This window comes from Rhinolophus ferrumequinum, chromosome 8 (genome assembly GCF_004115265.2).
Source record: "Rhinolophus ferrumequinum isolate MPI-CBG mRhiFer1 chromosome 8, mRhiFer1_v1.p, whole genome shotgun sequence".
NCBI lineage: Eukaryota > Metazoa > Chordata > Mammalia > Chiroptera > Rhinolophidae > Rhinolophus > Rhinolophus ferrumequinum.
The window spans coordinates 78759391-78783188 of NC_046291.1; the positions used below are offsets into that span (position 1 = coordinate 78759391).

General features: G+C 35.7%; 1 pseudogene; it reads right to left on the reverse strand.

The window, feature by feature from the left end:
* Positions 1-1298: 1298 nt before the first annotated feature.
* Positions 1299-2233, reverse strand: LOC117026013 (E3 ubiquitin-protein ligase RNF5-like; annotated as a pseudogene).
* Positions 2234-23798: the final 21565 nt, after the last annotated feature.

Here is a 23798-nt window from a genome sequence, read left to right on the forward strand (position 1 = left end):
TCAATACTCTATGATTTCTCTCTTCACCTTCTCTGGAACAACATTTTCAGCCTTGATTGTAAGCATTTATTGAACACAATTTGTGCAGGCACACTTCAAAACTATAATATATGTCTTCTTTTCTCATTACTATATTTAGTACACATATTATTCTGCAAAATTTAATTCCTTTACTCTTTGAATGCAAATTTATTAAGTACCTGCTATGCACCTGAAATTGTACAAGATATTGGAATTCTCAAAATGAATAAGGACTCAGAAACAAAATTTTAATCTCTACCAATTTGTATGTATAATTTTAATTAGTTTCATTTTATAATGGAAATGCCCTTTTAAAACTTAATCCTGTAACAATATTTTTATAGAAAAATAATTAGTCTTTGGTATAATGTCTGCTTCAAGAATTATGCTATCAGGTTAGTTATGTTTGGGTTTTTAGAACATAACAGGATAAATACCTTGTTAGAAAATGCATTATTGCTCCTAATTTTGTTGTTCCTATTAATGTTTTGTTTATACCATTAAACTAACTGCAGTGATTTAAATTCCTGTTTATAGTAATGTGAGAACCCAGACATTTATAGTAGGAACATTAAAATGAACTAGACTAGTATATATTCACAACAGTTTCAGTTTTTTCTCTCTCTCTCAGTACTACTGATTGATTGCACATTATTTTCATTAAACTTAAAGTTGTATTCCCTTTGCAAATTGCTTTCTCCTTTACTCCAAAATGTATCATAAATTAATTGTAAAGCTACTAAGCACATAGATACAGGATGGAAAACAACTGCTTTAAGATAGACCAAAATGATATATGTCATTCCTAGAAGTCTATCTACAGGAGAGTGTATCACATTAAAACAAATACAGCTTGGTTTGACCAAGAGTTATGTGGGCTGGTTCTCAGAATCATTCTGCCTCTGTCACAGTAGCAAGAGCAAAATGTAGAAAGTAAAGGCGGTAAGATGTGATAGATCAGTAGCATGGAGTAATAAAGACAGTTTGGGATTCAAAGTGTAAACAATCTGATGATAACTGAGTCCAAAGTGAAAGAATAGAAAAGGTGTAGCTCATACGAGAATTAGCTGGAGATAGCCATACAGCTGTTAGTTTTTGGTTATTGTTCAAGTGAATTCTACACATATATACAGAATCTTTTAAAAGTCAATAATGGCATTGGCCAAAATCTTAGAATTTTTTTTTTTTTTTTTTTTTTTTACATCTCCTTGTTTATTGAGTTTGTAATAAAGGAGGTAGTGACGGGAAGGAAGCACTAAAGTCAGCACTAAACCCATATCACACACTGGGGAAGACGAATTAAATTAAATCAACAAGGGGAAAGTGGGGGAGAGTCAGAGGGAGCCTTGCCCACCTTTCAACATCAAATCAAGAAATCGGGGAAAGCAAAGGATGAGGAGAGAGGAGAAACAGACGTTTTCTTCAGTCCGTCCTCCTCTCCCACAGCTGGGACATATGATGCTACTGAGTGAGCAGTTCAGAGCACACGCTTCTCCCATCCTATGCACAGGTGGCACTCCTCCCACGCCCTCCTGGAAAATGGCCAGGGTTGGCCTTAGCCGACAGAAATGGAGGGGCTGAGGGGAAGGTCCAGAAGTAAGGAAGGGTCAGCAGGGACCCCCAATACTGATTCTCCTCTGGCTGGTGGTGGGCAGAAAGGAGACACAGTTCAAATACTGAGCAGCCAGAAAAAGAAGAAGATGGCGAGAAACAGGAAGAGGGAGTCCTGCCAGCTGTAGGCCAGGTGACCCTGTCCCAGATTCACACCTGCACCCCGGTGGAATGGCTCTTGGGTATTGAAGATGATGGTGAAGAATCCAAAGGGAAAAGTACCAACACCAAATTAGAAGTGAAAGCCCCCAGTATCACCAAATGTCTGGAATCCCCCTCTGCTCTCTGGAGCTGGTCGTTGGCCCTGGGGTTGGGGTGGAGTTTTCAATATGGGATCCTGGGGCTTCTGGCTCCCTGGCCCATAAAGGGGGACAACCTTTTCTCTGCTGATCTCCGCTTTACACTGGGCACTCTTGCCGCTCTGGCCGTGTCTCCAACCATTGATGAAGACAGGACCAACAGTACAGGTGGCCACACACACTGACCACAGCTTCCCAAGCAGTCTCCAGACATATATTACATTCGAAGGTTGAGCGCGCCCCGCCCTGCTTGCGATTTGGTCCTTCGGTGGTCCCCCACCCTCCTCCTTCGCAGCTGCCATGGCCCATTCTGTTTCGCCCCCATGTACCCCTCAGTCCTCGCAAACACATATATAAGCCCCAACAAACGGGAAACCGCCTCCTTCTCACCAGAAATGTTTTTACTACTTAATTTTGTACTATAAATCCTTTTTTTAGATGTTTGGTAAAACCGCTATGGCAGATGATTTATAAAATATTAATTTGTGTCATGGAAGCATCAACCAGTGTGAAATATTTGATATTTGTTCTGTTAGCCTCTGACTCTCAATCAGGAGATTTGGGGTCCCTGTGGGACAAGGAAAAGATTTACCAGGGTTCAGCAAATAAAAGATGTCAATCAGCTCTCTACTGTCCTTGAAATTAGAGAGGAAAAAAAAATAAAACCTAGATTATACGCATGATACTGAAAATATTTTAAAATGGATTTTTTTTTTAATAGAATCGGTGTATCTCCTTTGCTCTAGAGTAGACAAAATTGCTACTTTGTGGGGAGGGCTTTGGGGTGGCAGTTTTGTCTGCCAGAGGACATTTAGCAACATTGTTGATTATTGCAGTTGAACAGATGATCCTGGAATCCAGTGAGTAGAGGCCAGGGACACTGTTAAACATCCTACGCAGTGCATAGGACAGCCCCCACAACCAAGAATTATCTGGTCTCAGATGTTCATAGTGCCAAGGTTGGGAAGCCCTGAGCTAGGCATAACGTGGATGTTGAGAGAAGAGATGGAGGAAGGCAGAGTAGAGAATGTGGTGTTTGTGTCCCCTCTTCCAAAGCAAACCAGGGGAAGGAAGAGGAAGGAACAAAGGAGATCCTCATAAAATCAGGGCAAGTGAAGAAGAGACTGAGGTCTTGTTTTCCAACTGCAGCACAAGAAAGAAAGCCCCAAATACTCGTTGGGAAAAAAGTAGTAACATCATTACAGGAGACATACTCAGATAACCACTTTAGTTCCTTACAGGATGGCATGAGAGGATCTATAAGTTTCCTGGAGGCCCACAGTGAACTGTGGGGGCTGGCTGGGTGAGTAAGCCCAATAAACACCCCAAGGAAAGAAGGGCTCACCTCAGACGGGTGCACATGCACTGCCCATTAGGATTTCAGAGGGTGCTGAATGTGCACCAAAGCCAGCACTGGCTGCATCCCCAATACAGAGACATTAGCACATAAGCCATCCTAGACCAGTCTGGGGATTCCTACCACATTGCTATTCGGCTAAGACTCTAAACAATGTGCCCCATCCTTCCCTCATCACCACCATGCACACACTCTGTGCTGAACACCACTACTTGGAACTGGCATGCAGGGACCACATCCTGTGGTTTTAAAGGTAAGATGTGAGAGAGAAAAGGGAGAAGACCCTTAAGTGTAGATGAAATTTTGAGCATCCCTGAAGTGCTCCTGAATTGGCTAAGCCCTTTTCAAGTGGCCTGAAAAACTGTGCATTAGGACTGAATTTATCTGAAAGCTTATATAGTAATTCATCTGACAGAGTCTCAAAATATTAGTCAAGAAAAATTCCATCTTTTATAGATCAGTTATATAGACTGTTGTAACTGTGAAATATCGTCCTTATTACAACACTTCTGATGCTTTTTATTTCTTGACATTGAATAGTAAACTGCGAGAAACAGACCCTTTGCTATAACTTATTACCTTCCCTTTGCTTTGCTGTTTCATTCCTAGAAGTTGTATTCCTTAATGATACAGGGACATCTGTTAATGGTTTATATTTTGGCATCATCCACCCCTTTTCATCTTATTAATTCTTACTCATTTTTTTTTAAATTTTAATGTCAACTTAAATATATCTGGAAACTTTCCCTGACCACTCCATATTAGGTTAAAAGCCCGTGAAATACATATTCAAAGCATTTAACAAACTTTACTATAATTATTTATTAAATCATTCATTTTCGTTGAAGACAAGGTCAGTGTTTATGGCTTGTCATGGACTCCCCAGTGTTTAACACAGTACTTATCACACTGCAGGCATTAACAAATGAAGGTTTACTTAACTAAGTAATTAAATCTGATGAAATCGGCAATGACAGTGAAGTTTTTACAGCTAATTATAGCCTTTATAACACCTCCCCTATTTTCCACATTCAAAAGTCTTATTTGTGCCACACATATGAGTAACCTTTATGGAAATCATTTGCTTTAACAAGTCAACTTTGAAATTGGTTTGCTTCCAATTCCTAGGTGACATAAAGGAGGACCATGACATGTAAGAGGGGGAATGATAAATTAATATTTGAGTTGCAAGTTCTGAAGGTCAAGATACTGGGTGGGCTGTTTCACAAAACCAAATGCACCTAGCAAATATTTAATTGGTTTCCCTTGAATGAGGGAGAAAATGTGGTGGAAAATACTATGGGTTTTATAGACTAACACATCTGAGGTAAAGTGTTGGCTCCCTGCCCACCAACTTTGTATCTTGAAAACAATCTATTTGTCTGTTTTTCAATATGCAAAATGGGCATAACAATACCTACTTATATTTTTACTGAGTATATATGTATGTGTATGTGTATGTGCATTTCCATCTGGGTCCTAGTACAGGCTAAATTATAATCCAATTTCTCCCCATAAAAATATAAAGCGTTCTTAGCTCAGATTTCTAATTCTGCTGGTGAGAAAAGTCAATTTGCTTTCTTGAATGATACCTTCTACTGACTTGGAAGGGCATTGCTTTTTTTTTTTTTTTTTCCTTCAAGTTCCTCACAGATGAGAATTATCCAAGTTGCTCTCTACTCTCATAGCCATGGTATATTATACAACATTTACTGGATTCATGATAATTAATTTCTGAGCCTACTACATCACCAATATATTTAAAGTTTAGGGCATTTCTTAAAAATTGGGGAAGTCCCCTTGACAAAACTTGCTAATAACTGTAAAAAGATACTTGTCCTCTCTCCCCTTGATAAGCTGAACTGAGGGAACCAAGGTCTGTATAATGTCAATGTCTCAATTTCTAATTTTGCTTAAAAAACTGGTGATGCATGGAGTTAACAGAATGGAAGTGCTGATAGTAAGCTATTTCATGATAAAACTGATGACTAAAGATGTAATTTGTCTGACTTTTAATCCTACCACACTGAACTGGAGGAGAAAAATAGTTATATGTGGTCTTGAAATCAGTTCTTTGACAAAAAAAAAAAATCCTTTAGAATGCAAATTTAATATCCATTGTATGATTTAATATCCATTGTATGTTGTGCTATTACATCACAGAGCCTCTGAATAGTCACACCTCTGTGGTTTGATACCACCTCTGATGATCTTCCTCTTCCCTGTCTCTCCAGCTCCTTCCTGATGCTCATTCCCGTTTTATACCAGACTCCAGCCATATTGAAATACTTGTGATTCTCAAAACAAACTGTACTGTTTCAGTCCTCTGTGACCTAACCCTCCTAAGCAAAGTTTATCACTTCCGTTTACTAGGTCTCACAATTCAATTTATTTATTCAACAAACATTTATTAAGTGCCTTTAATGTCCCAGTTATAGCAGAAAGTTCTTGGAAAACACGACGCTACAGGCATGAATTCTTTTTGCAGAGCATTTGAGATCTTATAAAGGGAGACTTGTAGATATTGAATAAGTGCTCAAAGATGACATAGTGGGTGGGTGCCACAGAAATAGATCTTGTATACAGTGGAGGAATGAGCAGATTTGGAAAGAGATGAAGAGAGGTGAAGATAATGAGCTGAGTCTTAACTGAAGGGTAGGAGGCAGAGACAGCAGTAGAAGAAAGAGTAGAGTCATGAAACTGCCTGGTGTGTCAGGGAATATATGTGGACGAACAAAACACATAACGGAATAGAGGTTAACAGTCAATCGGGTATGTCTGGCGTCTAAGATCTGAGTCTGGATTCAGACTCTGTTGGCTTCATGTCCCTTGTGCTACATACCAAAACCTCTCAATTTCTTCTTCTGAAAATGAATGAGACCATATAAAGCACTTACCTTGAACACAGTATAAGAGATCCAAAATATAATTATTTTTTATGTTATTATTCTGGAAGCTATTGTACAATGTGAGGGGCGGGATGTGGTGAGAGAGAGAGTTAGAAAGGTAGAGAGATGCTAATTAAATGCGTGAAATCTGTGTAACTTTACTAACAATTGTCACCCCAATAAACTTGAATTTAAAAAGAGCATAGATATAACAAATACAAGTATATGGTAGACGAAATAGTAACCCTCTGCAGGCGTCCCTGCCCTAATCCCTAGAACCTGTGAATATGTTAGTTTATGTAGCAAAAGGGACTTTGCAGATGTGATTAAATTAAGAATTTTGAGATAGGGAGATTCTACTGCATGATCTGGGTGGGCTCAGTGTCATTACAATGATTTATGAGAGAAAAAGGAGGCAGAAGAGTCAGAATCAGAGAAGGCGATGCGATGAAGGAAGTAGATGTCAGAAAGAAGAGGAACTTGAAGATGCTACACTGCTGGATTGGAAGAGGAGTTAAGGAATGATAGGTAGCCTCAGAGGCTGGAAAGAACAAGGCGACAAACTCTTTTCTAGAGGCTGACATCTTGATTTTAAGTCTTCTGGTCTCAAGAAGTGTAAGATAATACATTTGTGTGATTTTAAGCTACCAAGTGTGTACTAATCTATTACAGCAGCAATAGGAAACTGTAATACATATAAACAGACAATGGATTTATACTCTGTCCTATGGTCGATGGAAAATTACTAGGATTTTAAGAAAGGTATCAGGTATGCAATGTAGAAACAATTTCATAGTTGCAATAAAAAAAAAGTTAGATCTTAAATCAGCAATACTGAAAGCAATGAAAATCAGATGGGAAAACATCTGAGTCTAGAACAGACATAAAGAGGGTTGGGTAAAGGAATTACTAGGCAATAGAATCAGGTTTTATGAGCTTTGAACTTATGTAATTTATGAATCTGTGGAAAAAACATGCAAAACTACAAATTCAAAAAGTAAGTGAAAAAGTATTTATTTACAAATCAGATACATGGTTTTATAGAGTGATCGATACCACAAACACCACAAAATTTTATAAAAAGAATGTTAAGACTTTTATTAATTGTCTAACACAAATCTGCAATGCTCCCCCCTTCGCCTCCATAATTCTATACACTGTTACAAGGCCTCAGAAGAGACTGAACAAATGAGGATCCCTAAAGTTCACTCTGCATTAGTTGAAGTAAATCTTCTGAAGTGGAAACATAGGACTGGGACTGCAGACATTGAATAGAGAGACAGAGAACGCCAGGGGTTATGGTTTGAGAGCCTGGATGAGTGCTAGTTCCTCTGGTACAGTATTTACAGCATAATAATGCCTTTTCAAGTTTACATTTGTCTGGCTTTTTAAGTTTACATCTGAATTCCTGGAGAATTCAGACTGTATCTCACCTGGTATAGCTCTTGAATGAATGACTGAAAATTACACAATATGCGTTTTTAACCAAAATTTACACACACATTTGCATTTTAAAGAAGTATAGCTTATGTTTTGTGGCAGCATTATAGAAAATAAAACATTAAGGTACCTACTTAATGTGAAAACTCTTTACTGTGACATTCACTATGGGCTATAATCACTGTGAAACTATTTTACTTTTTCAGCACAGAAGCTTTTTACTTATTTTAGAAAAAAGCTTCTGAAAATTTTAAAACAGTAATTTTAACAATGGAAAGTTATGGTTAGAGAACATCGGCCCACTTTAAGTTTAAAAAGTCAGTTTTCATTTCAAAAATATAAAAAATAATATAGTGTACAAAATAATTGAAAAAAAACAAAACTTATTTTTTGGTGCCATAGATTAGATTGTGAGTTAATTACAATCTCTACCTTTTTTTTTTTTTTTTTTTTTGATCGTCTTGGTAATATAGTAATGCCCAGTTTTACTTTGGGCCAAGTTCTAAATTCTACATTAAGCATAGAAAAAAATTGTCATTCTATTGCAATACATGTATTATAGCCAATGAAAAGTCATTTAGTCCATTAAAGGTGACACCATCTACCTACAAAATATTTTACCAAGACAATTGTATTTGAATTAATGACTTAGGAGCACTACACCAAGGAGAAATTAATTCCACGGTTTTAATTGTCTTATAACATGTAACCAAGTAAGTTCTTGTAAGCCTTGAAAGATAGTATAACGGATATAGGTTGAAGAGTAAGTAGGTATTTTAATTAGCATCTTTATAAAGTAAATTCAGATGACTAGATAATAATTCTGATCATGTATTTTTATCAAAGCCATTGATGTCGTCTTAGGTTTGTTTGGTATATCACTGATTACTTTCATCAAAAGTAACAGAACGATTCTTGCAATGACCTTACTTATATATGTGTGTGTGTGTGTCCAGGTGCATGCATACAAAAGGGGAGAGAGCAGGGTAGTCTCATCAGATGACTGTAAAGAAGTCAGAATCTTCCATGCTCACCACTTCAGAGTTCCAAAAATCAAATGGCACATCAAGTATCAATTTGACCATGACAAGTACTTGATATTTTCAAGCATCTACCATGGATAGGGTACAATTTTATGACATTGAAGTGGATAAAATAATGTCTGAAATTTCAACAAACTCTCTATTATGTAGATCCAATTTATTATACCAAGATCAAATTAAATACCTGTGAATTCTATAATTAAAATGGTTTCATATTTATTCTTATTTTTACATAAATTGAAAAAAAGAGACAGTCAATATAATAAGCTTGAGGTTGTCAAATCTTCATTCTTTGAGGTTGAATTTTCTTTCTGAAATAAAGAAAAGCCCCCCCACCAAAAGAATTTTTTTTTGAATGTCATCCTGGCAAATAATGTGTCTGATCAAACTGGCTGATACTACTTTTGGTCAAAACAAGATATCACTCTATGTAATGAATCTCATTTTATTTCTATGTCTCAGAAAGTAGGTAAAGGCGATTCTAAAATGGATTTGAATGATGATAGCCTCATGAAAAATGTTCAATGCCTTCCAAACAAATGATTAGAAAAGGGCAGTGAGCTTTTGGATGTCTAAACTAATCATTTAGAGTTGTCTATTGCAATCTGTGTTTTTATTTTTCCTAATCCTAGCTCATTTAATTTTTATATAATATGTCCTTATATTATAAATATCAAAAGCACGAAAACACTCCTGTTTTTTATATTCTGTGAAGTATTTACTGTATATTATCTTGAGACCAGAATAACATGATTTAATTCCAATTAACAATTAAATAATTGAATTTTCATTATGTCCGATGAGCTCTAGATACTGAGAAATTGCACAACTGATGTATGATTTATCCACATAAATTAGGCTTACATGATTATGTTATGAACCTGACATTAATCTTCTAGAAAGAGAGTTAGACTAGAAAATAGTCAACAGTAACCCAGATGACACTTGATAGAGAATTAGTGGTCTGAATTAAAATCTTAAAAAGAAAAAGATATAGCACAGTGTTCAAATAAAACGCTTCAAAGTTCAGAAATTTTAATTACTCAGAAATATTTAATTCAATATATAGAAATAATAATTTATCTTCAGATGCTGTGCTAGTATGTTGTATTTCTTGGTCTAATGGATTGAACACTGAAGTGTGACTGGCATTCTACACTGACAATTGGAACCGTTTCTGGTTTTTTGTTGTGTCTTGCCAAGCCATCACTGGGGTGCATTAAAAAAAAAAAAAAAAAAAAAAGAATCCAGCCACATTAAACTCTTGAAACCAAAGCTCTGCCTAGGAATTCTTTTTTTTGGGGGGGTGGAGGGGGCATAATTAATACCACTGAATCATTTTGAATGAATTGCATGTTAGCCTCCTTTATCTCAAGGCCCCCATATTTTAATAATTTGCTACTCGGAGAAACTTGAATATATGACAACAAATACTGAGGCTACCGAAAAGTTGTCTTTTTTATGTGATTTAGAAACCTTTCCATAGATTTTCATCTCTCATTTATTATTGTTTTAATGACTAATTTACACTGACTTAAGCAATGTAAGAATTTGTATAGATGAAGAAACAATCTATTTGGATATGAGATAAAATACCAAATTGTTCTTATTCTACCTGGTGATTTGTTTAGGCAATAGCAAATACCCACTTGATCTTAAAAGTCATCTGGTTGTTAAATCTCTCATCCACTGAAAAGAGTTTCACAGAGTTATTTACGCTTTGTAGGTGAGGTTGGAGCCCAAGTGTTTCCATAGAAGTTAGAAAAAGTTGCCACTGAGACTTAGTTTTAAGACTCAGTATTTACTGAGAGATTTCTAAAGTATGACTCATTTATGCTAATTGGGAAGCAAAAGCACACACACACACACACACACACAGTTCTGAAATTTTATTTTTAACGTATTTTACTTTAAAAATAACCAAGAATGCTTCACCAGTTTTGAGTCACCTTAATGAGCAATAAATACACCAGTGAGCTGGAGAAGGGGGTTAGCTCAGTGCCTCATCACCCCAGGCTCCCTGTTTCTCTTTCCTGCGGTGGGAGCTCTGTACTCCAGTAAACTTGACTCAGTGTACAACTGCCAGTTTATAGTCACTTTGCTTCCTTCTATAGATTCTCTTTCATTTTGCCCTAGTTGCCATTTGTTTATTATTCATAGCTCTTACTTTAAATATATATATTCTCTGTCACTGCTCCTCCTAAACTTTTCAAAGTTTTTATTTTTATTTTTTTTTTAATTTTAAAGTAAGTAGTTCCATATCAAGAGATTTTCAGAACGTCCCACTTTTTTTTATTAATTGAAGAAAACTGCATCTGAATTGTTCAAAATGTCTAAACTTAAAATGACAAGCTACAGGGACAGAATTGCTGCATTTCTTCCAAATGTTTTGCAGAATGTAGGGCACTCCAGGTGCTGAGTTTCCATGTAAAGAAGTTCTCTCTACTCATAAAAACAAACAAACAAAAAAAAAAAAACAGGCAAGTATTTATGAAGCTAATGCTTAAAGTCAGAATAAATCCTTAAATCCTCCTCAACTTAAGATTGTGGGAAAAATAGCTTATACAGAATGTATTCTTCTTTCTGGAACAGAGCTCAATTTGCCCCATCTATTGTTTTATTCATAATGTGAAGTTTTAGTATCAAAATGTCAAATAAAGGGGACAATATTATTTCTACAAAAGTGAACACAAAAGAGGGGATACAAGTTTAAGTACCAAGGGCAGAATCCTGCTTTTTAACAGACTGATTAAACATGACACATATTCAGAGCTGTAAATATGTATACACACATACCAACAAAACAGTTCAAAATAACCATGGTCTTTTCAGAATGGGTAAAGATGTGTGTGTGTGTGTGTGTGTGTGTGTGTGTGTGTGTGTGTGTTCTATATAAATCTCGATCAGACTTCTCTGTTTGTCCATGTACATTTTGTTGTTTTTATTTATTTATTATGGAAAGGGAAAAAAACAGTTGTTGTCAACAGCCTTCCTATATCATTATGCAACTTCAATAATTATCAATAATTTGCCATCCTTGTTTCTATTACTTATTTTTCCTTGAGTATTTTAAAGCAAATTCCAGATTTCACTGGATTTGTTTATAAATATTTTATTCTCTGGTATAGGTGAAAATTGGGATGCCTAAACATATCTGAACTTGAAACGTAATAAATCATTAATAATAATAATCTTGTTTTTTTATTAGGTCTTTGACATAACAAAGACCTAGGAAGTGAAGAAATAGTCAGTGTGTAAAATGACGCTCAGTTTTGTTGAAATCAGGACCCAAAATGTCAGACTAGAGCCTGCAGGCCCACTCTGACCTTGTCTGGTTCTCCAGAATATTCCTCCAGTATCTCTGATCATCAGTTAGGTACTTCCCCATCTGGTAGCATCTAAAATAAACTGCATTGCCAGAAAGAATTCATTGTTATTATTAGTTTTTATTAGTCAACTTGAGCATACCAGTATTTTGAATGTAAGGTAAAACATTTAATTTTCCCAAGTTATATTTCTGTTTGTATGGAATTTACCTCACATGAGCAAAAGGTCTTCTGTGGCTCCATAGTCTCCCTTCATTTTCCTCCTCTCACTCACCCACCTCAGTTCCTTTCAGTTGTTTCTTCCCTTCCGTTCTTCCCCAGAGTCACACTCCATCCTGGGATCATTCATGTTCTAGAAATATATATGCAGAGTGCTAAAATGCACGCATCCTACTTCTAATATTTAAAACCCACAAGACTTTGGGAAATATACCCAACCTCTCCAAGTTTCATTGTCCTCATTTGTTAAAAGGGGTAAGAAAAAAATTCAGAAGTTTACTGTGAGTATTTAAATAATGAATATAAAATACTTGACTTAGTGCCTGGCATATAGCAAGTACTCTTTGAATAGTAGCTTGTAGAGGAACAAAATTTGCCACCCCAAAATACGCTACTTTGGCATATTTATTATTCTGAATTAGAGTTACTTGCAAAACAGTAGTGCAAGAACAACCCTCTGACCCTCATCTCTGGCCCCCTGAAAGCAAAAATTAAATTTCCCATGTGAAAGGTACCCTCCCTGCACCAGGAGGTAAAAAGATGTCCTTATCGCCAGAGATAGGAAACTCAAGGCTGAGAAGCCTGTGTAAATAAACTCTGCTTAGTTTCTTTACTAATCAGTACCCAAGCTTAAATTTCTTTGTCTTGTCAGTTCTTCACACATTTAAAGTTTCTTTGTCTAAAAAGTATAAAAGCTGCCTGCTTTAATCATTTCTTTAGATCCCATATCTGTGAGACCTCTGTACTTACAAAATTAAACGACTTTCTCCTAGTAATCTTTCATGTTAATTTAATTCGTAAATCAATCTGAAGAACCTAGAAGGGTAGAAGGAATTTTTTTCCTCCTCAACATAGCCATATTATGATTCTGTTAATTTTAATGGTAGAAAGGCACCCATAACTGTGTGTACGTCAGCCATGGACTACCACTGAGAATTACTCTTCTGTAGCATTCTTAATCACAGCCCAAAGTAATCTTTTTATACTCTAAGCTCAACTGAAATAACTTTCATGGCAGGCATTCTATACTATATTTTATGTCTCCACAAGATTAAGCACAATACTAGATGTACAATAGATATTTCTTAAATAATTGCTGAATTTAAATATTATCATAGCTGATATCCATGTTCTAAGAAGGATGGGATGGGCTTCATCAGATCTGAAATGACATTATTTTCATTGGAAACAATGAATTCAAACGCTTAAATCACTTATAACTCCTATGGTCTCATGCATCAATTTTTATCTTTGTTCTTCATCTTTCACTTTTTGTACATAGACATACATTTTTTACATAATTCCTACCACATCATATACAGACTCTAAACAAGACAGTTAAAAATGAGGTAATTCAACAGAAGGTCATATTATATTAGTACTATATTAATACTATATAACTGTATTATTACTGATACTTTTTTTTGTCTCCCATTATTCTTGTTTTTACCCAAATGACTAAGAGTTGGTAAACAAGAGTGAAAATATTATCACATTTGTGTCGCTTCTGTATAATTCAATCTCTCCATTTTGATCTTTTTAAATTATTCCCCTAACTCTCAAGAGAAAAAAAAGGCAGTTGTTCTGGTAAAGTGAACACACTTATTTTGCTTTTCAGCAAAAAACAAAACAGAAAGTTCTACATTGTTTGGAATTTTCAAAAAGATACTATCAACTCTGAATCTATTAGAAAATATTCTGTATAGATGCAATTTATAGGATTCATAGGTTTATGATATGCAGTGAATAGAATTCAGTTCTGAAACTCCTGTGTATAAGCAATGAATCAAGTCTTTAACTGTCATGGATGAATAGGGGAAATATTTGGGGGAAAAAAACTATATAGCATACGATACAAGGAGTATATATTGTTGTTTTCATATTCAAACACCTCCATACTCACAATGGTGTAGCTTCACAGTATATATGTGGTTAAATCCTGCTGTGTTTGAAATTAACCACATTAAGCAAACATTGGTGTGGTTAGAGCAACTCATCCGACTGTGGATTGCTGAATTAATATATTCATTTGTATCAATACTCTAATGAGACTAGAATTTGGATAATTGTATTTAATTTATTTAAGTTTATCAAAATTGGACTATCAAAGGGCAGAGGAGAAAAGTAATATGTTATAAGCATATAATATGTGGAAATACTGCCAATATCTCACTCTCAGTTGGAGACATTCATTGGTATTTCCAGTACACTGAATAGAAAAGCTGCAATCACAGTTGTATTCTGCCAAGAGCAATGGAACTGTTCATTCTTTTAAATAAGTGAACCTAAAAACAAATTAAATAAAATGATTGCCTTCTTCCTCAGCTAGTCAAGAGTTTTAAAGTGTTCATTTTCAATGACACTTGGAATCATACTCCACCCTCTTCGGAAGGCCCGAATTCTATTGAAATGTTAATAAAATTAATCAGGTTGTTTGTTTTTTGAACTTCTTTCTGCCTTTAAGTCTGAACTCCTCCTATCTGAGATCCTGATTTCGTTTCCTTATTGTTTGTGTAGTTTATATATTCCTTTGTGTCTAAGGGATGAAATTAGAAATGGTGTAGGACAAAAAGAGGAAAGGACTATGAAAGAATGTGTCTAGTTTCTTCAAAGTGATAAATCACTTCCAGATTTTGATTCCACCTGGATGACTGCAAATATGGGTGCATCAGGATGTAAAGACTAAACAACTAACAGAAGGGCTGTCAAAAGATTATCATTTCAAAGTTAGACATGGCAGAAGGCAACTCCTGCAGATACTGAAAAAATGGTTCAGCTTGGGCTATATTTAGACGGTAGACCCAGCAAGTAAGCAGAAAGAAATGTTAAATGAGTTCAATGTTTCTGTTTAGGAGAGAGAATGTCATTTGAGTCAGGTGAGGTATTTTTGACATGATCATATTCATTTCATTTCCTACTTTTTTTCTTTAATATATTTTACTTATTTTTATAGGCATAAAACCCACAAAGGACAGTGAATAGGACTAACTTAAAGATCAGATCTCAGTAATCAACAATCTAGGAAACCCCTGTTCTCACAGTACTGTGACTAGTTCCATACCAGTCCTAAATTTAGAATATTCAGGAGTAGAAGAAAACAGAGCCATTGTGTGGGGAGGTCAATTCTAGATACAGGAGCTTAAAATCACAGGTTCTCTGTTGCAAGTCTCTGGGTTCAATTCCAGGAGCATGTAGCAATAACAAGAATGGTCTACAGGTTACATGTTCTACATATTACATCCTGGAAAGAATGTTTGTGTGTGTGAAAAAAAGTTATGAAACACACACACACACAATTCTAATTGTTATCATGGATAAGCTATTGGAAGTTTCTGAAAAAGATTTAACTGATATGTGTAATCAAATGTCTTTTCCACTTGTTTTGTAAAGGGAAATTTCAGTGGAAAATTATGCATGGTTAGAGCACACACGTCTTGGTTACCAATTCTAGCTCTGTATTGACCTTGAGTTATTTTAGAACTCTAAATTATAGTTAATTGGTAACAATGCAAAATTTTGTTTGTAGATATGGTAATTCTGTCCTGCAGAATTTCAGTTTACTTCCTTTCCCTAATGTGGAAGAAGGCAGTTTTGCCTCTATTTGCATATTCACTTCAATATTCCTGATCTAGAATATGTGGTTTATTTTTGGGTGGAGAGGGGTTCTCTTTTGAATGAGTTGTTAACATCTTAACAGTTCCCTCATTAATAGAATTAAATAAACTGTATAATATGTGTTAATATTATATCTGTATGAGTCACCTTTTACTCATTTTCCTTTAACATATTTATCCCCAGATTTTAAAAATGTGGGTAATAAAATATATATATACTTGAAAATATATACATATTTAATATATATTTTTGTATTGTACATTTTACTTTACTTTGCAGATTTATTGAGGTATAACTGATAAATAAAAAATTGCATACATTTAAGCTGCACAATGTGATGTTTTGACACACATTCACATTGCTGTTATTTTTCTATTTCTATGAAAAATGCCAAAATCAAGCTAATTTCCATATCCATCACCTCACTTAGTTACCATATTCTGTTGTGCGTGGTGAGAACATTTAAGATCTACTCTTTTAACAAATGTCGAATATAAAATCCAGCGTTATAAGCTGTAGTTATCATGTTGTAAATTAGATCTCCAGAACTTATTCATCCTGTGTAACTGAAACTTCATTTCCTTTGACCAACATCTATCCATTTCTCCCATCTCCCAGCCCCTGGTAAAAACCACTCTACTCTCTGCTTTTATGAGTTCGACATTTTTAGATACTACGTGTACGTGAGACTGCAGTATTCGTCTTTTTGTGTCTGGTTTATTTCACTTAGCATAACGTCCTGCAGGTTAATCCATGTTGCAGCAAATGGCAGGAGGGACGTCTTTTTAAGGCTGAATAATATTCCATTACATATGTTTGCTGCATTTTTCTTTATTCTTTTATCTGTTGACAGATGCTTAAGTGGGATGGCTATGTCATATGGCAGTTCTGTTTTTATTATTTTGAGGAAGCTCCATACTGTTTTCCACAATGGCTGTACCAAAATACATTACCATAAATATGCAAAAGTTTTCCCTTTTCTCCATATTCACACAAACGCTTATCTTTTATCTTTTTAATAATAGCCATTTTAATAAGTGTGAGGTGATATCTCATTGTGGTTTTGATTTGCATTTCTGTGATGATTAATGATGTTGAGCTCCTTTTCATATTACTCTTGGCCATTTGTATGTCTTCCTTAGAAAAAAGTCCGTTCATGTCCTTTGAGTGAAGTAATTTTTTTTTTTTTTTTTTTTTTTTTTTTTTACTATTGTGGTCCGAGTTTATTATCTGTGATTTTGCTGTGTACTGAGGAAAACAATAACTGCCCAGACCAATGTCAAGAAGCTTTTTTGCTTCTTCTTCTTCTTTTTTTTTTTTTAACTAAAGTTTATTGGGGTGACAATGGTTAGTAAAGTTACATAGGTTTCAAGTATACAATTCTGCAATACATCATCTATATATCTCAATGTGTGTTCACCACCTAGAGTCAGTTCTCCTTCCATCACCATATATTTGATCCCTTTTACACTCATCTACCACCTCCCTCCTACCTTACTCTCTGGTAACCACTCAACTATTATCTGTGTCTATGAGTTTTTGTTTCTTTGTTTGTCTTGTTCCTTTGCTGCTTTCAGTTTTATACCCCACATATAAGTGAAATCATGTTTTTCTTGACTTTTTCTGTATGACTTATGTCTATGTTTTCTTCTAGTACTCCTACAATTTCAGGTCTTGCATTAAAATATTTTGAGTTGATTTTTGTATGCAGTTTGAGATTTTTGTATGTGATGTAAGATGTTCTTTTGTGTATGGATATCCAGGTTCCAACCTCATTCACTGAAGAGACTATTCTTTCTTTGTTGTGTGTTGTTGGCATCCTTGTCAAAGATCTGTTGACTATAAATGGGTGAATTTATTTCAGGGCTTTCTATTCTGTTCTCTTGGTCTGTATGTCAGCTTTTATGTTAGTCCTATATTGTTTTGATGACTGTAGCTTTGTAATATAATTTGATGTCAGAATATGTGATGCCTCAAGCTTTGTTTCTTGTTCAGTGTAGGTTTGGTATGTGAGGCCTTTGTTTTTCTATATAAATTTCAGATTATTTTTTTTATTTCTGTGAAAAATGTCATTTGAATTTTAATAGGGATTACACTGAAACCCTAAAGTGTAGTATGGACATTTTAATAATATTCTTCAAATTCACAAAACCAGGGTATAGTTCTATTTATTTGTGTCTTCTTCAATTTCTTTCAACAGTGAAAAATTGGAGTCAGCAGAGCCTGTAGGGGGAAATCTCATGCCCTACCACTCATTATCAATTATCCCAAACAGAAACAGACATACCTTGCATCTCCAACTGGAAGATGTTTTTTACCTTTCTACCCCATCAGGAAGAAGGAAAATTGTATTCTTCCCCACCACAGCTCAGCCAATGACAGACTGTCACACAATGCAGTCAAATAGGAGTCACTACATGTCAGACTCCCAGTTTCCTCCAACGAACTCTTTGATTATAACAAACCCTCCCAAGGTTCCCCTTTTCTCTATAAAAGAGCATTACCCGCCTTTGTCCTCAAGACTTACCCTAGGTTTTGCCATAGCTTCCATGTCTCGAATTGCAATTCTTTGCTGTTGCTGAATAAACCCATTTTGCTGGTAAAATGGCATACTCTTTTATTCTTTTACATGAACACTTCCTTGCTTAAAATTATTCCTAGGTATTGTTTTTTCTTTTTGATGCTATTTTAAATGAGACTTTTGTTTAACATTTTTTTGATAGTTCATTATTAGAGCATAGAAGTGTAACTGACTTCTGTATGTTGATTTTGTATTTTGTAAATTTACTGAATTAATTTATTAGTTTGAAGCTTTTTGGGTGATGTCTTTAGGATTTTTTCATGTATAAGATTGTGATATCTGAACCTAAGAATATTTTTTCTTCTTCCTTTCCAGTTTGAATGTTTCTTTCTTTATTTATTTTATGGGCGTTCATTTATCTTCTTTTATTTTTTTTATTTTTAAATTACAGCTGACATACAATATTATATTAGTTTCACATGTACAACACTGTACTTAGACATTTATATAACTTCCAAAGTGATCACCCCATAAATCTAGTATCCATCTGATTCCATACATAGTCATTACAGTACTGCTGACTATATTCCCTATGCTGCACTTTACATAACCATAACTATTTTGTAACTACCAATTTGTACCTGCTAATCCAACTTCCTCACATCGTCACCAACACTTCTTACTATCGTTTTTTTTTTTTTTTTTATGGCCATCCTTGTGGCTGTGAAATGAAAATCATCATGGTTTTGATTTGCATTTTTTTACAATTTATATTAGTTTCAGGTGTACAACATAGTAATTAGCCATCTATACAACTTGTGAAATGATCAGACCAACAAAACTAGTACCCATTTGACACCATAGTTATTACAATATTGTTGACTATACTTCTTATGCTATATTTTACACCCCCATTACTATTTTGTTACTACCAATTTGTACTTTGTGATCCCTTCTCCTTTTTCACCCTTTCCCAACCTCCATCCTGTCCAGCAATCATCAACATTTTCTCTGTATCTATCAGTCTGTTTCTGTTTCTGTTTTGTTTGTGTGTTTATTATGTTCTTTAGATCTCACATATAAGGGAAATCACATTGCATCTGTCTTTTGCTACTGACATACTCCACTCAGCACAGCACCATATCAGGTCCACTCATGCTACAGCAGATGGCAAGAACCTGTTCCCTTCCATGTCCGAGCAATGTTCCATTGTATATATGTAACACCTCCTCATTATCCATTCATTCATCCCTCGACGGACACCTAGCCTGCCTCCACATTTTGACCATTGTAAACAATACTGTAATGAACATATGGATGCACATGTCCCCTGGAAAGAGCATTTTGGGTTTCTTTGGATAATTACCCAGAAGTGGAATTACTAGGTCCTTCTTTGTCTCTTGCTATAGGATTTATTTTAAAGTCTATTTTGTCTAGTGTCAGTATTACAACCCCAGCTGTTTTTATTTGTTTCATTTTTATGTACTATCTTTTTCTAGGCCCTTTACTTACAGTCTCGTGTGTCTTTTGATCTGAAGTGAGTCTCTTATAAGCAGCATATGTAAGGGTCTTCTTTTCTTATCCATCTAACCGCCTATCTTTTGATTTGAGCACTTAATCCATTTACATTTAAAGTAATTTGATAGATAGTAGTTACTAACGTTTCATTTTTCATATTTTTGATTTTTTGTTTTGTTTTGTCTCAAAGAAGCTTCCTTGGCTTGTGTGTCCATTTCCTTTATCAGGTTAGGGAAGGTTTCCGTCATTATTTCTTCAAATAGGTTTTCAATACCTTGCTCTCTCTTTTCTTCTGGTCCCCCCCATGATGTTAATGTTTGTAAGCTTGATGTTGTCCCAGTGCCCCCTTAAACTCTTCTCATTTTTTGGATACTTTTTTTTTTCTTTTTGCTGTTCTGATTGGGTGTTTTCTGCTACCTTATCTTCTAAATTGCTGATTCGATCCCCTGCTTCAGCTAATCTACTGTTGATTGTGTTCATTGTATTCTGTATTTCAGTTATTGTGTTCTTTATTTCTGACTGTGTTTTTTAATGTTTTCTATCTCCATTTTTATGTTTTCTATCTCTTTGTTGAAGTTCTCCATGAGATCATTGAGCATCCTTATAACCAGTATTTGAAACTCTGCGGTATTTGTCTCCATTTTGTTTAGTTATTTTTCTGAAGCTTTGTTCTTTTCTTTTATTTGAGAAATATTTCTTTGTCTCCTGATTTTGGCTGCCTCCCTGTGTTTGTTTCTATGTATTAGGTAAGGCTGGTATACCTCCCGGTCTTAGTAGAGTAGCCTTATGTAGTAAGTGTCCTTTGGCGACCAGTGGCTTAGTTGCCCTGGTCACCGGAGCTAGGTGCTCCAGATGTGTTCCTTGTGTGAGATGTTTGTGCCCTCCTGTCATAGTTGAGCCCTGGTTGCTGTTTGCACATCAGTAGGAGGGACTGACAACCTGGCTGATTGGTTGTGAGGACTGGCAGTGACTACAGTGGAGGAGCTGTTTTGCAGGAGCTGACCCTATAAAGCAGAATTCACTTTAGCAGGGCTTTGGTGCCTGCCCGGTTTGCCCTTTGGGTATGTCATTTGTGGAATTGGTTAGTGGTGCTATCATGGGTTGTGAAGCTTGTAACGTGGTGTGTTGGTTCTGGGGCCTCTTGGGAAAGGCTCTGTTATAGGCCAAGGTCAGTCACTGCCTATGCCCTGCCGGGACCTGCCTTGCTGGGACCACTTGGTGTGACCTATAATGTGACCTGCATATGGTTGCCACTCTGCTGGACTTGAAGGTGTCTGGGAGAGTCGAAGCTGAAAGCTGAGGCTGGCTACCGCTAGTGTCAGTCTTGGGGCTGCTTAGCAAGAGGTATAGGGCACATATGAGGCCATGTGTTGCTTATATGGAGTTTGTAAACCTTTGAGAAATTTTAGGAAAGTTGCAGCACAAACCAAGAAAGGTCGTTTGCATGGAAAAGCCATTGGAAACAGCTTGTATGGGTTCCACAAGTCGGTTGGGGCCAAGTCTCAAGGAATCATCTGGCAGGCAAGTGGTTTAGCCAAGTTGATGGATACTCAGATATGGTAGCCACCTGCGTCTACGTGCCGGAAGGGGGATAGGCCCAACAAGGAAACATTGGCTTCTGCCAGCTCCTCCATTCGGGAGAAAGCTGCCCCTCCAGCCCCTGACTCTGAAACCAGACAATTCAATTCCACCCCATGTGTCCCTGATGCCCCTGAAGATGCTGCCCCAGTGCTGGAGCTCAGAGAGAATGAGTCCATCAGCAAGTAAGTTCGTGCATGTGCCCTTTAAGAGGATACTTGATATTTCAGCAGCCCTTCATCTTACTCAGTCACAATCTCCACTGTTTTCACAGCCAGAAGTTGTGGGAACTTCTTTTCCTGGCACTGCAACCCTGGGCTGGGGAGTCTGGTGTGGGGTTGGGACCCCTGACACCTCTGGGGGAGTATCCACAGCTGAGCTATCCCTCCTGAGTTTTAATGGTCACATGCAAGTATGGGACCAATCTGTTCAGCAAACTCTGCCCCTTCTACCAGTCTCCAGTTGGCATCTTCTGCATGTAGGACTTCTGTTCATCTATACTTCAGGTGATTTTTAATGATTGTTGTTCGGTAGTTTAGTTGTAATTTAGTTGTGATAGTGAGAATAGCCAAGCACAGTGTTTATTCTGCCATCTGACCATAACTCCCCAGTTTGACTGTCTTAAATTTCTTTTTCTTGCCTAATTGCTCCAGCTAGTACATTCTGTATCATGTTGTGGTGAGAATTCGCATTCTTGTCTTGTTCTTGATCTTAGAGGAAAAGCTTTCAGCTTTTCACCATTAAATATTATGTTATTCTGGGCTTGTCATATATGATCTATATTATGTTGAGATACTTTTCTTCTATTTCTAGTTTGTTGAGTGCCTTTTATCATGAAATGGTGTTGAATTTGTCAAAATATTTTTCTGCATCTATTGTGATCAGATGATTTTTCTCTTTTTTTCTGTTAATGTCTATTAGATCCATTTGATTTACTATAGTATTATTGAAGCCCACTGTTTCCCTATTGCTTTTCTATCTGAATGATTTATCCCCTATTGAAAGTAAGGTATGGAAGTCCACTGTGGTTATTATATTATTGGCTATTTCTCTTCAGTTCTGTTAATATTTGCTTGATATATTTAGATGCTCAATATTACATGTATTTATATTTACAATTGTTATATTATTTTGATGAATTGACCACTTTTATTTTATGTAATGACCTTCTTTTTCTCTTGTGACAGTTTTTTACTTAAAGTCTATATTCTACGATATAAGTATAAACCCTTCTGCTCTTTCGGTTACCATTCCCTGGACTATCTTTTATTATTTCTTCATTTTCAGTCTATCTGTGTTTTTAAAACTGCATATATTTAATAATATGCAGTATTTAATATATAGAATTTAAAGGATCATAGAGGAATGTAGACTACTATGTGCCAAATTGTTGCGGTGAGGAAGGAGGGAGAAAAGTTTTGAAGTTTGTGTTTTTATTTTCCATATGTCCATCTGCATATTTGACTTTTTTTGCCTAGCATGTGATATTTTTATAATTAAAAAAAAAGAAAACAAGTGATAGCTAGTCACCCTATCAGATAATACCTATTTGAGGAAGAGGTTTTCTTTTTTGTTGTTAATTTTTATTCTCGTTCTCAAAATCTAGTGAACAAAACTCTTTGAACATTGTGTCCTTAAGTTAATAATAGTCGAAATGTGTGAAGGAAATGCACCACAGTTGAGCATCATTCACAGATATAAGTAAGTTCAGCTGAAATGGAACCTTGCTTTACCGTCTTTTCCAGGTTGCTCAAAGGAAAGAATGTAAAATTTATTTTTAATCTTATCACTATAGTGCAGTCCCAAGCACTCAAAATCAATCCATTCCTGTTGATATTTTTTAAATATTTTTATCTCTGTCATGTTTGTTGCTCACAGATAGACTACATTGTTCAAAGAAAAGCCATTTGTTAATTGTTCGTTTCTGATACTCCCGTTTCAATTATCATACCAAATTATCCTTTGATTGAGAATAAAAGTTGACAATTTATTGTGTCATTTATGAAGTAAACAGAAGATTTAAAAAGTAGTGGTATCTCTGTATGTTGGATGTTATCATATACTGAAATCCATTCTGAGCAACTTGCTCATTAGTTCATTTAATCATTAATGCATTTATTTCTTCCCAACAACTTGATTTTTATTCTTTTAATCATTAATGTATTTGTTTTTAAACAAATACTTATTGAGCACCGCCTGTGTACCAGCCCTGGTCTAGGCTTTGGAATTGAGATGCAGATATAATAATACCCTTATTTTCTGTTCCCACTGTAAACATAAGATTCTTACTCTCTGACCTATGACTTCTCCAATCTTTGTCCTATGCCAGGGCCTTAGACTTTCTTCTGCTTGGAACACTATC